Source organism: Patiria miniata, unplaced genomic scaffold (genome assembly GCF_015706575.1).
Source record: "Patiria miniata isolate m_02_andy unplaced genomic scaffold, ASM1570657v1 HiC_scaffold_14, whole genome shotgun sequence".
NCBI lineage: Eukaryota > Metazoa > Echinodermata > Asteroidea > Valvatida > Asterinidae > Patiria > Patiria miniata.
The window spans coordinates 1488462-1503635 of NW_024037052.1; the positions used below are offsets into that span (position 1 = coordinate 1488462).

General features: G+C 43.3%; 1 long non-coding RNA gene across 1 annotated transcript; it reads left to right on the plus strand.

Annotated features, from left to right (window-relative positions):
• Nucleotides 1-7220: 7220 nt before the first annotated feature.
• LOC119721864 lies at nt 7221-14890 on the plus strand. The gene is made up of 2 exons (XR_005270325.1): nt 7221-7258; nt 11904-14890. It is a non-coding gene; the product is annotated as an uncharacterized LOC119721864 (long non-coding RNA).
• The last annotated feature ends 284 nt before the right edge of the window (nt 14891-15174 follow it).

Genomic DNA, 15174 nt, shown 5'->3' on the forward strand with positions numbered 1-15174 from the left:
ATTTCACTAACACTTTGTTTTCTTCCCAGTTTTCTCTTTTCTGTGTGTGCAGATTGAAGATGAAGGGCACAGAAGTAAGGTCGTCCAAGTGCAGCATTCATCTCCCACAGGTAAATGAGTAATGTTTCTCCTTGCAAAACGTCTCTGTTTTGATGCGCTTCCTTGCATTTGAATGGGCTTGCTGGATTTTAACGTGGAGGTAGACCTTGGGTATATCTTTGGAGTTTGAGATGGCAAGTTGGACATACAGTACTTGTTGATAAAATGGAAATGTATTGGAGGTTTGATGACAGGACGTGATGTCAGAAAATTTGGATATTGAATTTACAATGTATACTTGCTCTTTTTTTCTGCCACAGGGAGCTTTTGAATGCTGCGAAGAGAGAAGACGCCGGTTTTCATCGAAGTTTTTGTTAAGTAACTGTAACCTTTTTTCCGTGTGACGTCTATCGGGGAGGGAAGGGGGGGGGGTAAGGGGGAGGTGAAACTTGTCACCGGCGGTGGAAGCTACCCTGCCTGGGTCTTTGGTCTGAAATTGGGATCATATCTCCAGCTTGGGATGGAGATATGTCCTCTTTGCAGGTCTTAGCCCCAGGACGACCGTTGTGAAAGTGTGTGTGGTGGGTTGCCGGCTGTTTGTTGCGTTCTGTTCATGTCTGTCTGTTTCGTCTCCCTATTTGTCCGGGCCACTGTGTTCACCCTTGTTTCAGTTCCGTTCGTCTTCGTTGAATGTTCAAAGATGCAGAGTTTTGACATTTCACTAACACTTTTTGTTTCTTCCCAGTTTTCTCTTTTCTGTGTGTGCAGATTGAAGATGAAGGGCACAGAAGTAAGGTCGTCCAAGTGCAGCATTCATCTCCCACAGGTAAATGAGTAATGTTTCTCCTTGCAAAACGTCTCTGTTTTGATGCGCTTCCTTGCATTTGAATGGGCTTGCTGGATTTTAACGTGGAGGTAGACCTTGGGTATATCTTTGGAGTTTGAGATGGCAAGTTGGACATACAGTACTTGTTGATAAAATGGAAATGTATTGGAGGTTTGATGACAGGACGTGATGTCAGAAAAATTTGGATATTGAATTTACAATGTATACTTGCTCTTTTTTTCTGCCACAGGGAGCTTTTGAATGCTGCGAAGAGAGAAGACGCCGGTTTTCATCGAAGTTTTTGTTAAGTAACTGTAACCTTTTTTCCGTGTGACGTCTATCGGGGAGGGAAGGGGGGGGGTAAGGGGGAGGTGAAACTTGTGTCACCGGCGGTGGAAGCTACCCCTGCCTGGGTCTTTGGTCTGAAATTGGGATCATATCTCCAGCTTGGGATGGAGATATGTCCTCTTTGCAGGTCTTAGCCCCAGGACGACCGTTGTGAAAGTGTGTGTGGTGGGTTGCCGGCTGTTTTGTTGCGTTCTGTTCATGTCTGTCTGTTTCGTCTCCCTATTTGTCCGGGCCCACTGTGTTCACCCCTTGTTTCAGTTCCGTTCGTCTTCGTTGAATGTTCAAAGATGCAGAGTTTTGACATTTCACTAACACTTTTTGTTTCTTCCCAGTTTTCTCTTTTCTGTGTGTGCAGATTGAAGATGAAGGGCACAGAAGTAAGGTCGTCCAAGTGCAGCATTCATCTCCCACAGGTAAATGAGTAATGTTTCTCCTTGCAAAACGTCTCTGTTTTGATGCGCTTCCTTGCATTTGAATGGGCTTGCTGGATTTTAACGTGGAGGTAGACCTTGGGGTATATCTTTGGAGTTTGAGATGGCAAGTTGGACATACAGTACTTGTTGATAAAATGGAAATGTATTGGAGGTTTGATGACAGGACGTGATGTCAGAAAATTGGATATTGAATTTACAATGTATACTTGCTCTTTTTTTCTGCCACAGGGAGCTTTTGAATGCTGCGAAGAGAGAAGACGCCGGTTTTCATCGAAGTTTTTGTTAAGTAACTGTAACCTTTTTTCCGTGTGACGTCTATCGGGGAGGGAAAGGGGGGGGGTAAGGGGAGGTGAAACTTGTGTCACCGGCGGTGGAAGCTACCCCTGCCTGGGTCTTTGGTCTGAAATTGGGATCATATCTCCAGCTTGGGATGGAGATATGTCCTCTTTGCAGGTCTTAGCCCCAGGACGACCGTTGTGAAAGTGTGTGTGGTGGGTTGCCCGGCTGTTTTGTTTTTGTCTGTTCTGTCTGTTGTTTGTCTCCCTATTTGTCCGGGCCCACTGTGTTCACCCCTTGTTTCAGTTCCGTTCGTCTTCGTTGAATGTTCAAAGATGCAGAGTTTTGACATTTCACTAACACTTTTTGTTTCTCCCAGTTTTCTCTTTTCTGTGTGTGCAGATTGAAGATGAAGGGCACAGAAGTAAGGTCGTCCAAGTGCAGCATTCATCTCCCCACAGGTAAATGAGTAATGTTTCTCCTTGCAAAACGTCTCTGTTTTGATGCGCTTCCTTGCATTTGAATGGGCTTGCTGGATTTTAACGTGGAGGTAGACCTTGGGGTATATCTTTGGAGTTTGAGATGGCAAGTTGGACATACAGTACTTGTTGATAAAATGGAAATGTATTGGAGGTTTGATGACAGGACGTGATGTCAGAAAATTTGGATATTGAATTTACAATGTATACTTGCTCTTTTTTTCTGCCACAGGGAGCTTTTGAATGCTGCGAAGAGAGAAGACGCCGGTTTTCATCGAAGTTTTTGTTAAGTAACTGTAACCTTTTTTTCCGTGTGACGTCTATGGGAGGGAAGGAGGGGGGGGGGGGTAAGGGGAGGTGAAACTTGTGTCACGGCGGTGGAAGCTACCCCTGCCTGGGTCTTTGGTCTGAAATTGGGATCATATCTCCAGCTTGGGATGGAGATATGTCCTCTTTGCAGGTCTTAGCCCAGGACGACCGTTGTGAAAGTGTGTGTGGTGGGTTGCCGGCTGTTTTGTTGCGTTCTGTTCATGTCTGTCTGTTTCGTCTCCCTATTTGTCCGGGCCCACTGTGTTCACCCCTTGTTTCAGTTCCGTTCGTCTTCGTTGAATGTTCAAAGATGCAGAGTTTTGACATTTCACTAACACTTTTTGTTTCTTCCCAGTTTTCTCTTTTCTGTGTGTGCAGATTGAAGATGAAGGGCACAGAAGTAAGGTCGTCCAAGTGCAGCATTCATCTCCCACAGGTAAATGAGTAATGTTTCTCCTTGCAAAACGTCTCTGTTTTGATGCGCTTCCTTGCATTTGAATGGGCTTGCTGGATTTTAACGTGGAGGTAGACCTTGGGGTATATCTTTGGAGTTTGAGATGGCAAGTTGGACATACAGTACTTGTTGATAAAATGGAAATGTATTGGAGGTTTGATGACAGGACGTGATGTCAGAAAATTTGGATATTGAATTTACAATGTATACTTGCTCTTTTTTTTCTGCCACAGGGAGCTTTTGAATGCTGCGAAGAGAGAAGACGCCGGTTTTCATCGAAGTTTTGTTAAGTAACTGTAACCTTTTTTCCGTGTGACGTCTATCGGGGAGGGAAGGGGGGGGGGGTAAGGGGGAGGTGAAACTTGTGTCACCGGCGGTGGAAGCTACCCCTGCCTGGGTCTTTGGTCTGAAATTGGGATCATATCTCCAGCTTGGGATGGAGATATGTCCTCTTTGCAGGTCTTAGCCCCAGGACGACCGTTGTGAAAGTGTGTGTGGTGGGTTGCCGGCTGTTTTGTTGCGTTCTGTTCATGTCTGTCTGTTTCGTCTCCCTATTTGTCCGGGCCCACTGTGTTCACCCCTTGTTTCAGTTCCGTTCGTCTTCGTTGAATGTTCAAAGATGCAGAGTTTTGACATTTCACTAACACTTTTTGTTTCTTCCCAGTTTTCTCTTTTCTGTGTGTGCAGATTGAAGATGAAGGGCACAGAAGTAAGGTCGTCCAAGTGCAGCATTCATCTCCCACAGGTAAATGAGTAATGTTTCTCCTTGCAAAACGTCTCTGTTTTGATGCGCTTCCTTGCATTTGAATGGGCTTGCTGGATTTTAACGTGGAGGTAGACCTTGGGGTATATCTTTGGAGTTTGAGATGGCAAGTTGGACATACAGTACTTGTTGATAAAATGGAAATGTATTGGAGGTTTGATGACAGGACGTGATGTCAGAAAATTGGATATTGAATTTACAATGTATACTTGCTCTTTTTTTCTGCCACAGGGAGCTTTTGAATGCTGCGAAGAGAGAAGACGCCGGTTTTCATCGAAGTTTTTGTTAAGTAACTGTAACCTTTTTTCCGTGTGACGTCTATCGGGGAGGGAAGGGGGGGGTAAGGGGGAGGTGAAACTTGTGTCACCGGCGGTGGAAGCTACCCCTGCCTGGGTCTTTGGTCTGAAATTGGGATCATATCTCCAGCTTGGGATGGAGATATGTCCTCTTTGCAGGTCTTAGCCCAGGACGACCGTTGTGAAAGTGTGTGTGGTGGGTTGCCGGCTGTTTTGTTGCGTTCTGTTCATGTCTGTCTGTTTCGTCTCCCTATTTGTCCGGGCCCACTGTGTTCACCCCTTGTTTCAGTTCCGTTCGTCTTCGTTGAATGTTCAAAGATGCAGAGTTTTGACATTTCACTAACACTTTTGTTTCTTCCCAGTTTTCTCTTTTCTGTGTGTGCAGATTGAAGATGAAGGGCACAGAAGTAAGGTCGTCCAAGTGCAGCATTCATCTCCCACAGGTAAATGAGTAATGTTTCTCCTTGCAAAACGTCTCTGTTTTGATGCGCTTCCTTGCATTTGAATGGGCTTGCTGGATTTTAACGTGGAGGTAGACCTTGGGGTATATCTTTGGAGTTTGAGATGGCAAGTTGGACATACAGTACTTGTTGATAAAATGGAAATGTATTGGAGGTTTGATGACAGGACGTGATGTCAGAAAATTGGATATTGAATTTACAATGTATACTTGCTCTTTTTTTCTGCCACAGGGAGCTTTTGAATGCTGCGAAGAGAGAAGACGCCGGTTTTCATCGAAGTTTTTGTTAAGTAACTGTAACCTTTTTTCCGTGTGACGTCTATCGGGGAGGGAAGGGGGGGGTAAGGGGGAGGTGAAACTTGTGTCACCGGCGGTGGAAGCTACCCCTGCCTGGGTCTTTGGTCTGAAATTGGGATCATATCTCCAGCTTGGGATGGAGATATGTCCTCTTTGCAGGTCTTAGCCCCAGGACGACCGTTGTGAAAGTGTGTGTGGTGGGTTGCCGGCTGTTTTGTTGCGTTCTGTTCATGTCTGTCTGTTTCGTCTCCCTATTTGTCCGGGCCCACTGTGTTCACCCCTTGTTTCAGTTCCGTTCGTCTTCGTTGAATGTTCAAAGATGCAGAGTTTTGACATTTCACTAACACTTTTTGTTTCTTCCCAGTTTTCTCTTTTCTGTGTGTGCAGATTGAAGATGAAGGGCACAGAAGTAAGGTCGTCCAAGTGCAGCATTCATCTCCCACAGGTAAATGAGTAATGTTTCTCCTTGCAAAACGTCTCTGTTTTGATGCGCTTCCTTGCATTTGAATGGGCTTGCTGGATTTTAACGTGGAGGTAGACCTTGGGGTATATCTTTGGAGTTTGAGATGGCAAGTTGGACATACAGTACTTGTTGATAAAATGGAAATGTATTGGAGGTTTGATGACAGGACGTGATGTCAGAAAATTGGGATATTGAATTTACAATGTATACTTGCTCTTTTTTTCTGCCACAGGGAGCTTTTGAATGCTGCGAAGAGAGAAGACGCCGGTTTTCATCGAAGTTTTTGTTAAGTAACTGTAACCTTTTTTCCGTGTGACGTCTATCGGGGAGGGAAGGGGGGGGGGTAAGGGGGAGGTGAAACTTGTGTCACCGGCGGTGGAAGCTACCCCTGCCTGGGTCTTTGGTCTGAAATTGGGATCATATCTCCAGCTTGGGATGGAGATATGTCCTCTTTGCAGGTCTTAGCCCCAGGACGACCGTTGTGAAAGTGTGTGTGGTGGGTTGCCGGCTGTTTTGTTGCGTTCTGTTCATGTCTGTCTGTTTCGTCTCCCTATTTGTCCGGGCCCACTGTGTTCACCCCTTGTTTCAGTTCCGTTCGTCTTCGTTGAATGTTCAAAGATGCAGAGTTTTGACATTTCACTAACACTTTTTGTTTCTTCCCAGTTTTCTCTTTTCTGTGTGTGCAGATTGAAGATGAAGGGCACAGAAGTAAGGTCGTCCAAGTGCAGCATTCATCTCCCACAGGTAAATGAGTAATGTTTCTCCTTGCAAAACGTCTCTGTTTTGATGCGCTTCCTTGCATTTGAATGGGCTTGCTGGATTTTAACGTGGAGGTAGACCTTGGGGTATATCTTTGGAGTTTGAGATGGCAAGTTGGACATACAGTACTTGTTGATAAAATGGAAATGTATTGGAGGTTTGATGACAGGACGTGATGTCAGAAAATTTGGATATTGAATTTACAATGTATACTTGCTCTTTTTTTCTGCCACAGGGAGCTTTTGAATGCTGCGAAGAGAGAAGACGCCGGTTTTCATCGAAGTTTTTGTTAAGTAACTGTAACCTTTTTTCCGTGTGACGTCTATCGGGGAGGGAAGGGGGGGGGGTAAGGGGGAGGTGAAACTTGTGTCACCGGCGGTGGAAGCTACCCCTGCCTGGGTCTTTGGTCTGAAATTGGGATCATATCTCCAGCTTGGGATGGAGATATGTCCTCTTTGCAGGTCTTAGCCCCAGGACGACCGTTGTGAAAGTGTGTGTGGTGGGTTGCCGGCTGTTTTGTTGCGTTCTGTTCATGTCTGTCTGTTTCGTCTCCCTATTTGTCCGGGCCCACTGTGTTCACCCCTTGTTTCAGTTCCGTTCGTCTTCGTTGAATGTTCAAAGATGCAGAGTTTTGACATTTCACTAACACTTTTTGTTTCTTCCCAGTTTTCTCTTTTCTGTGTGTGCAGATTGAAGATGAAGGGCACAGAAGTAAGGTCGTCCAAGTGCAGCATTCATCTCCCACAGGTAAATGAGTAATGTTTCTCCTTGCAAAACGTCTCTGTTTTGATGCGCTTCCTTGCATTTGAATGGGCTTGCTGGATTTTAACGTGGAGGTAGACCTTGGGGTATATCTTTGGAGTTTGAGATGGCAAGTTGGACATACAGTACTTGTTGATAAAATGGAAATGTATTGGAGGTTTGATGACAGGACGTGATGTCAGAAAATTGGGATATTGAATTTACAATGTATACTTGCTCTTTTTTTCTGCCACAGGGAGCTTTTGAATGCTGCGAAGAGAGAAGACGCCGGTTTTCATCGAAGTTTTTGTTAAGTAACTGTAACCTTTTTTCCGTGTGACGTCTATCGGGGAGGGAAGGGGGGGGTAAGGGGGAGGTGAAACTTGTGTCACCGGCGGTGGAAGCTACCCCTGCCTGGGTCTTTGGTCTGAAATTGGGATCATATCTCCAGCTTGGGATGGAGATATGTCCTCTTTGCAGGTCTTAGCCCCAGGACGACCGTTGTGAAAGTGTGTGTGGTGGGTTGCCGGCTGTTTTGTTGCGTTCTGTTCATGTCTGTCTGTTTCGTCTCCCTATTTGTCCGGGCCCACTGTGTTCACCCCTTGTTTCAGTTCCGTTCGTCTTCGTTGAATGTTCAAAGATGCAGAGTTTTGACATTTCACTAACACTTTTTGTTTCTTCCCAGTTTTCTCTTTTCTGTGTGTGCAGATTGAAGATGAAGGGCACAGAAGTAAGGTCGTCCAAGTGCAGCATTCATCTCCCACAGGTAAATGAGTAATGTTTCTCCTTGCAAAACGTCTCTGTTTTGATGCGCTTCCTTGCATTTGAATGGGCTTGCTGGATTTTAACGTGGAGGTAGACCTTGGGGTATATCTTTGGAGTTTGAGATGGCAAGTTGGACATACAGTACTTGTTGATAAAATGGAAATGTATTGGAGGTTTGATGACAGGACGTGATGTCAGAAAATTTGGATATTGAATTTACAATGTATACTTGCTCTTTTTTTCTGCCACAGGGAGCTTTTGAATGCTGCGAAGAGAGAAGACGCCGGTTTTCATCGAAGTTTTTGTTAAGTAACTGTAACCTTTTTTCCGTGTGACGTCTATCGGGGAGGGGAAGGGGGGGTAAGGGGGAGGTGAAACTTGTGTCACCGGCGGTGGAAGCTACCCCTGCCTGGGTCTTTGGTCTGAAATTGGGATCATATCTCCAGCTTGGGATGGAGATATGTCCTCTTTGCAGGTCTTAGCCCCAGGACGACCGTTGTGAAAGTGTGTGTGGTGGGTTGCCGGCTGTTTTGTTGCGTTCTGTTCATGTCTGTCTGTTTCGTCTCCCTATTTGTCCGGGCCCACTGTGTTCACCCCTTGTTTCAGTTCCGTTCGTCTTCGTTGAATGTTCAAAGATGCAGAGTTTTGACATTTCACTAACACTTTTTGTTTCTTCCCAGTTTTCTCTTTTCTGTGTGTGCAGATTGAAGATGAAGGGCACAGAAGTAAGGTCGTCCAAGTGCAGCATTCATCTCCCACAGGTAAATGAGTAATGTTTCTCCTTGCAAAACGTCTCTGTTTTGATGCGCTTCCTTGCATTTGAATGGGCTTGCTGGATTTTAACGTGGAGGTAGACCTTGGGGTATATCTTTGGAGTTTGAGATGGCAAGTTGGACATACAGTACTTGTTGATAAAATGGAAATGTATTGGAGGTTTGATGACAGGACGTGATGTCAGAAAATTTGGATATTGAATTTACAATGTATACTTGCTCTTTTTTTCTGCCACAGGGAGCTTTTGAATGCTGCGAAGAGAGAAGACGCCGGTTTTCATCGAAGTTTTTGTTAAGTAACTGTAACCTTTTTTCCGTGTGACGTCTATCGGGGAGGGAAGGGGGGGGGGTAAGGGGGAGGTGAAACTTGTGTCACCGGCGGTGGAAGCTACCCCTGCCTGGGTCTTTGGTCTGAAATTGGGATCATATCTCCAGCTTGGGATGGAGATATGTCCTCTTTGCAGGTCTTAGCCCCAGGACGACCGTTGTGAAAGTGTGTGTGGTGGGTTGCCGGCTGTTTTGTTGCGTTCTGTTCATGTCTGTCTGTTTCGTCTCCCTATTTGTCCGGGCCCACTGTGTTCACCCCTTGTTTCAGTTCCGTTCGTCTTCGTTGAATGTTCAAAGATGCAGAGTTTTGACATTTCACTAACACTTTTTGTTTCTTCCCAGTTTTCTCTTTTCTGTGTGTGCAGATTGAAGATGAAGGGCACAGAAGTAAGGTCGTCCAAGTGCAGCATTCATCTCCCACAGGTAAATGAGTAATGTTTCTCCTTGCAAAACGTCTCTGTTTTGATGCGCTTCCTTGCATTTGAATGGGCTTGCTGGATTTTAACGTGGAGGTAGACCTTGGGGTATATCTTTGGAGTTTGAGATGGCAAGTTGGACATACAGTACTTGTTGATAAAATGGAAATGTATTGGAGGTTTGATGACAGGACGTGATGTCAGAAAATTGGGATATTGAATTTACAATGTATACTTGCTCTTTTTTTCTGCCACAGGGAGCTTTTGAATGCTGCGAAGAGAGAAGACGCCGGTTTTCATCGAAGTTTTTGTTAAGTAACTGTAACCTTTTTTCCGTGTGACGTCTATCGGGGAGGGAAGGGGGGGGGGTAAGGGGGAGGTGAAACTTGTGTCACCGGCGGTGGAAGCTACCCCTGCCTGGGTCTTTGGTCTGAAATTGGGATCATATCTCCAGCTTGGGATGGAGATATGTCCTCTTTGCAGGTCTTAGCCCCAGGACGACCGTTGTGAAAGTGTGTGTGGTGGGTTGCCGGCTGTTTTGTTGCGTTCTGTTCATGTCTGTCTGTTTCGTCTCCCTATTTGTCCGGGCCCACTGTGTTCACCCTTGTTTCAGTTCCGTTCGTCTTCGTTGAATGTTCAAAGATGCAGAGTTTTGACATTTCACTAACACTTTTTGTTTCTTCCCAGTTTTCTCTTTTCTGTGTGTGCAGATTGAAGATGAAGGGCACAGAAGTAAGGTCGTCCAAGTGCAGCATTCATCTCCCACAGGTAAATGAGTAATGTTTCTCCTTGCAAAACGTCTCTGTTTTGATGCGCTTCCTTGCATTTGAATGGGCTTGCTGGATTTTAACGTGGAGGTAGACCTTGGGGTATATCTTTGGAGTTTGAGATGGCAAGTTGGACATACAGTACTTGTTGATAAAATGGAAATGTATTGGAGGTTTGATGACAGGACGTGATGTCAGAAAATTGGGATATTGAATTTACAATGTATACTTGCTCTTTTTTTCTGCCACAGGGAGCTTTTGAATGCTGCGAAGAGAGAAGACGCCGGTTTTCATCGAAGTTTTTGTTAAGTAACTGTAACCTTTTTTCCGTGTGACGTCTATCGGGGAGGGAAGGGGGGGGTAAGGGGGAGGTGAAACTTGTGTCACCGGCGGTGGAAGCTACCCCTGCCTGGGTCTTTGGTCTGAAATTGGGATCATATCTCCAGCTTGGGATGGAGATATGTCCTCTTTGCAGGTCTTAGCCCCAGGACGACCGTTGTGAAAGTGTGTGTGGTGGGTTGCCGGCTGTTTTGTTGCGTTCTGTTCATGTCTGTCTGTTTCGTCTCCCTATTTGTCCGGGCCCACTGTGTTCACCCCTTGTTTCAGTTCCGTTCGTCTTCGTTGAATGTTCAAAGATGCAGAGTTTTGACATTTCACTAACACTTTTTGTTTCTTCCCAGTTTTCTCTTTTCTGTGTGTGCAGATTGAAGATGAAGGGCACAGAAGTAAGGTCGTCCAAGTGCAGCATTCATCTCCCACAGGTAAATGAGTAATGTTTCTCCTTGCAAAACGTCTCTGTTTTGATGCGCTTCCTTGCATTTGAATGGGCTTGCTGGATTTTAACGTGGAGGTAGACCTTGGGGTATATCTTTGGAGTTTGAGATGGCAAGTTGGACATACAGTACTTGTTGATAAAATGGAAATGTATTGGAGGTTTGATGACAGGACGTGATGTCAGAAAATTTGGATATTGAATTTACAATGTATACTTGCTCTTTTTTTCTGCCACAGGGAGCTTTTGAATGCTGCGAAGAGAGAAGACGCCGGTTTTCATCGAAGTTTTTGTTAAGTAACTGTAACCTTTTTTCCGTGTGACGTCTATCGGGGAGGGAAGGGGGGGGGGGGTAAGGGGGAGGTGAAACTTGTGTCACCGGCGGTGGAAGCTACCCCTGCCTGGGTCTTTGGTCTGAAATTGGGATCATATCTCCAGCTTGGGATGGAGATACTTTATACCATCTTGCTCACAGCCATTTTGAATTCACGTTCGTGTTTGTAGAACATAATGAAATTAGATGGATTGCATTTTGAAAGTGTACTCTAAATGCAACGTGCAAGTGCTACATACATGTACGCAAGCAAGTTAAGCGCATTATGACGGTTAAAAAACGTCACGGCAAAAATCAGCTGCAGCAGATATGCGCACACATTTTCGCAGAGCAAATGAAACACTCAATTTACTGTGCATTTCAGTTTGAGTGTATCGGCTTTGATAGCACACCTGTATGGAATACAAACGCAGATACAAATAGCCGTACAAAAGTTTGAGTTTTCCATAGGTTTGTGCACAAACATGGATGCGCCCATCAGCCATCACTTTGTACATCGAGTCAGCACTCTAGTAATTCAGTGTAGCTCTATGGCAGTAATGTAGTTTCTTCCTAATTGCTTCTTGAAATACGTGTTTTTGTGTTTGTGCATTGGTCATGTATTTTTGTAATACAGAGGATTTCATGTGGAAAATGTTGTTGCATTTTACCTGAATGCTATTAAAATGCATGTACATGTACATTTCCAGGTTTTGTTTATGCACTTGGAAACATGCCCAATTGCCTGAGAATTGCAATATGAAATTTTGGAACAAAAAGTAATCTTTTTAACAATAATTTTCTTTGCATTTCTGCCTGTACACAGACCCTGGAAATCAACGCCACAATTAATGCCCCTCCCCAGAAAGAACCGCACCGGCAGCAACCCCGTCAGTTCAGTCTTCAGCACACGACGCAACAAAGTCACCCAACCTACCTTAGACCTTCAGCACCGCAGGCAATATCGACACCTCGGACTCATGATGTGGTCAATTCCACGCTGGTGTAACAAGCCATTAAGCCTCAGGCATGTGCACTGGCTCTTCATGAGCCCAGTCTCTTAAACATCTCACCCATAGATTGTGTCAGCTGATGGTATTGTACAAATTGCAACATGATCAGAGAAATAGTAGTGGCAAGTTACACTGAGTGAGAGGAGGTAGTGTGAAATCACTGGTGCCAAGGTGGGCTGATGTGGACTACCATACCTCCTAACGTGGACAAGTAATACACTACTTACCCGAAATGAACCATGTTGTATTTGTTCTGTTACACCCATACATAATTCATTAGTTCCATTGGAAGAAATTCATTGGAATTCCATGGAACATCCCTCCCATGAAATGCGTATATACTGTCATTCTTGAAGGTTGCAGTGTGGTACCACTAGCAACCCGACTTGCATGTGCAATTGTTGCATAGCTCAGGGTTTCAGAGCTAATTATGGGGTACTTCTGTCCTGGTAGCACTGACTGGTTTACGTGCCTCATGCGTGTGCCGTGTGTGCAGGGTAGCTGCTTTTGCTTCCCAGACAAACCTATGCAAGTATGAATAATGCTTTAAGCTTCACTTGTTGTTACTGTACTACCGCCTATTGTCCAAAAGACTAGTCCATGACCCAAAGTGCTAAAAGCACAGCAACTAAAGAACTACATCACTGCAACTGGAGGTCTGTGTTGATGTGGGTGCTCTTGCAGACCATTTCTTGATAGCGCAACACCAGTGTGAACATTTTGTCAAGGGGAAGATTGCAGAAGTGCAATAACAAGTGAATTTCAGTACACACAAATTGAATAAATATTGTCTTGCATTAGGAGTATATAATCAGCTGTCCGGTGTATCTGTAGGTGAGGTGTTTATACAAAGTAAATATTGACTGTTCTAACGTGTGGTACAGTAAAAAGAGTTTCACTTAGTGATCCGTGGAGTGCTATATTTTCCCTCCACTCTTCCTTGAGAATATACTTACAATATGGTATGGATCACCTTGCAATGGTATCGTTTGATTGTACCACTCATTGCAGTCAATATTAGCATACATTGTACTTAAAAGGCAGTGGTGTAGTCAAGTACATTTCCATGAGTACGAAATGTACTGGAGTATGAGTATGAGTACTGCAACACTGCTAGAAGGCATATGAAGTGTGACTCATGAGAATGTGGAGGTGCACATTGATCTATGCAAGACAAAGCTTTGCTTACTGCATTTATTCTAGCTTTATATGAACATCTTCCATATGCCCAGTGACATCTGAAACATTTTTGTCATTGACCTGACCAATCACATTGCTTTATGACTATAACAATGAACAAGTAAGGGCGTTGTTTTCTTCTCTTGCTTTTGCAAAGTTTAAGGAAAACAAGACAAGTCCCTGCATGCTTGATTGATGCGGCATGATTGTCAACATCTGACATGGTTTCTGCACATCCACGTACTCTGGTTCATATTTAACTTATGTAACTTCTTGGAAGCTTCCATCCTATTGTTCATTTGTGTCTCGGTAAACAGTCAAAATGTGGTATTAAGCGCATTCAGTTTTGCTGTTGAACCACTGTTATTAACACATTGAACCCAACTTTTTCAACAACTCAGAATATAGTATAGGTAGATTTTTCTTTAGGACATTAATATCCATGATATATATACGTATATATTTTTAAGAAGGGGCTAAAGTCCAGCACTTTTTGAGTGAGAAAGCTAGAATTGTTTTGCTTGTATCCTATTGTGTATAGCTATCCAGAGATAAGTTGTGTCTAGTTTCTGTGCTGTTATAGTTTGGTTTTCGTATATGGCACATGATGTAGGGTTTGATATTTACTTTGCTAGCTTGTGATTTGCAACTTTGCCACAAACATTTAAGATAAATATAAAGATCATAAAATGATCACTTTTTTGTTATTAATTTCATTAATCAGAAATACAGGTGGAATGTAGGTTAGCTATACACATCAATCATATTGACAAATATGTTGGTTTGTATAAAAAAAAAGGCCTCCTGTTTAAACGATATACTTAAAGTCTTTATTAGTTTAATTGTGTTGGACAATATATTTCAAATGATGTTTATTATATAAAAAAGTGATCACATAGGGAAATGGTTTCAGTAAATTATGTTTAAAAGAAATCATTTCTGCTATGCAAAATGTAAAAAAAAGGTTTAAATATTGTATGGTTTTACTTGTTTATGTATATTCATTTACTTTTACAAAATTGTGCAATTTATGAATTAATAACTGAGCTTTCAGACATTTGAGATGGAAAAAGTCAACATTGATACTAAAGGACCTAAGACAAGAAATGGGAAAATGGGGGGGGGGGGGGCGGAGCGTTTGTTGAATTCTTTATTTCAGTTATGCTGGTAGCTTTATTTATTTGACATGGTCCTACAGAAACTGCAATTGTTGCAATAAAGTAGTCCAAGTTATTCTTTTGCTAACTGCGAAAACTGTAAACTAATGAATGTACACATGTTTTTGTGAGAATAGATTTGGTTTATTGTAACAATGTATGGTTATATTTTGTACAAATTATCCTACTTCCCATGCATGGATGCTGTGATTATGTTCAGTAATTTAGTTGTTTTAAGTCTATTTTCTTCGGTCAAGATAGAGGTTCTGAGTACAAACAATGTGCTTTTTAAAAATGAACGAGTGATTGTTTGAATTATTGTCTGGTACAATTTATGTTGCACATTGTGACTTGCTTTTCACAGAGTGCATGTACATGTAATATATGAATTCTGTAACGTATGTACTACTAGTATGTTATGTCCAGTGGCCCTAAGAGTGAAATAACATTATGTGAGACTTGCACTTGTGCGTTTAATATCTCCATTATTTAAGTTGTCATTGAGACTCAACTAGAAAAGACTCGAGTTGAAATCGTAATCTTTTCAATGAGGGAATAAATGTGTGTGCTTGTTGGTCGATATTAAACACTGTTCAACACCGGCTTGGAGTCTGGATGATGATACTGACCGGAGCCAAAGGCAAGGGTCGTTATCAGCATCCAGACTCAACCGGTCTTAAACAAAGTGTAGAATACCGGCCAAGCACATATTTATTTCCATTCATAAATACCTCTTCGGTCAAAAAAT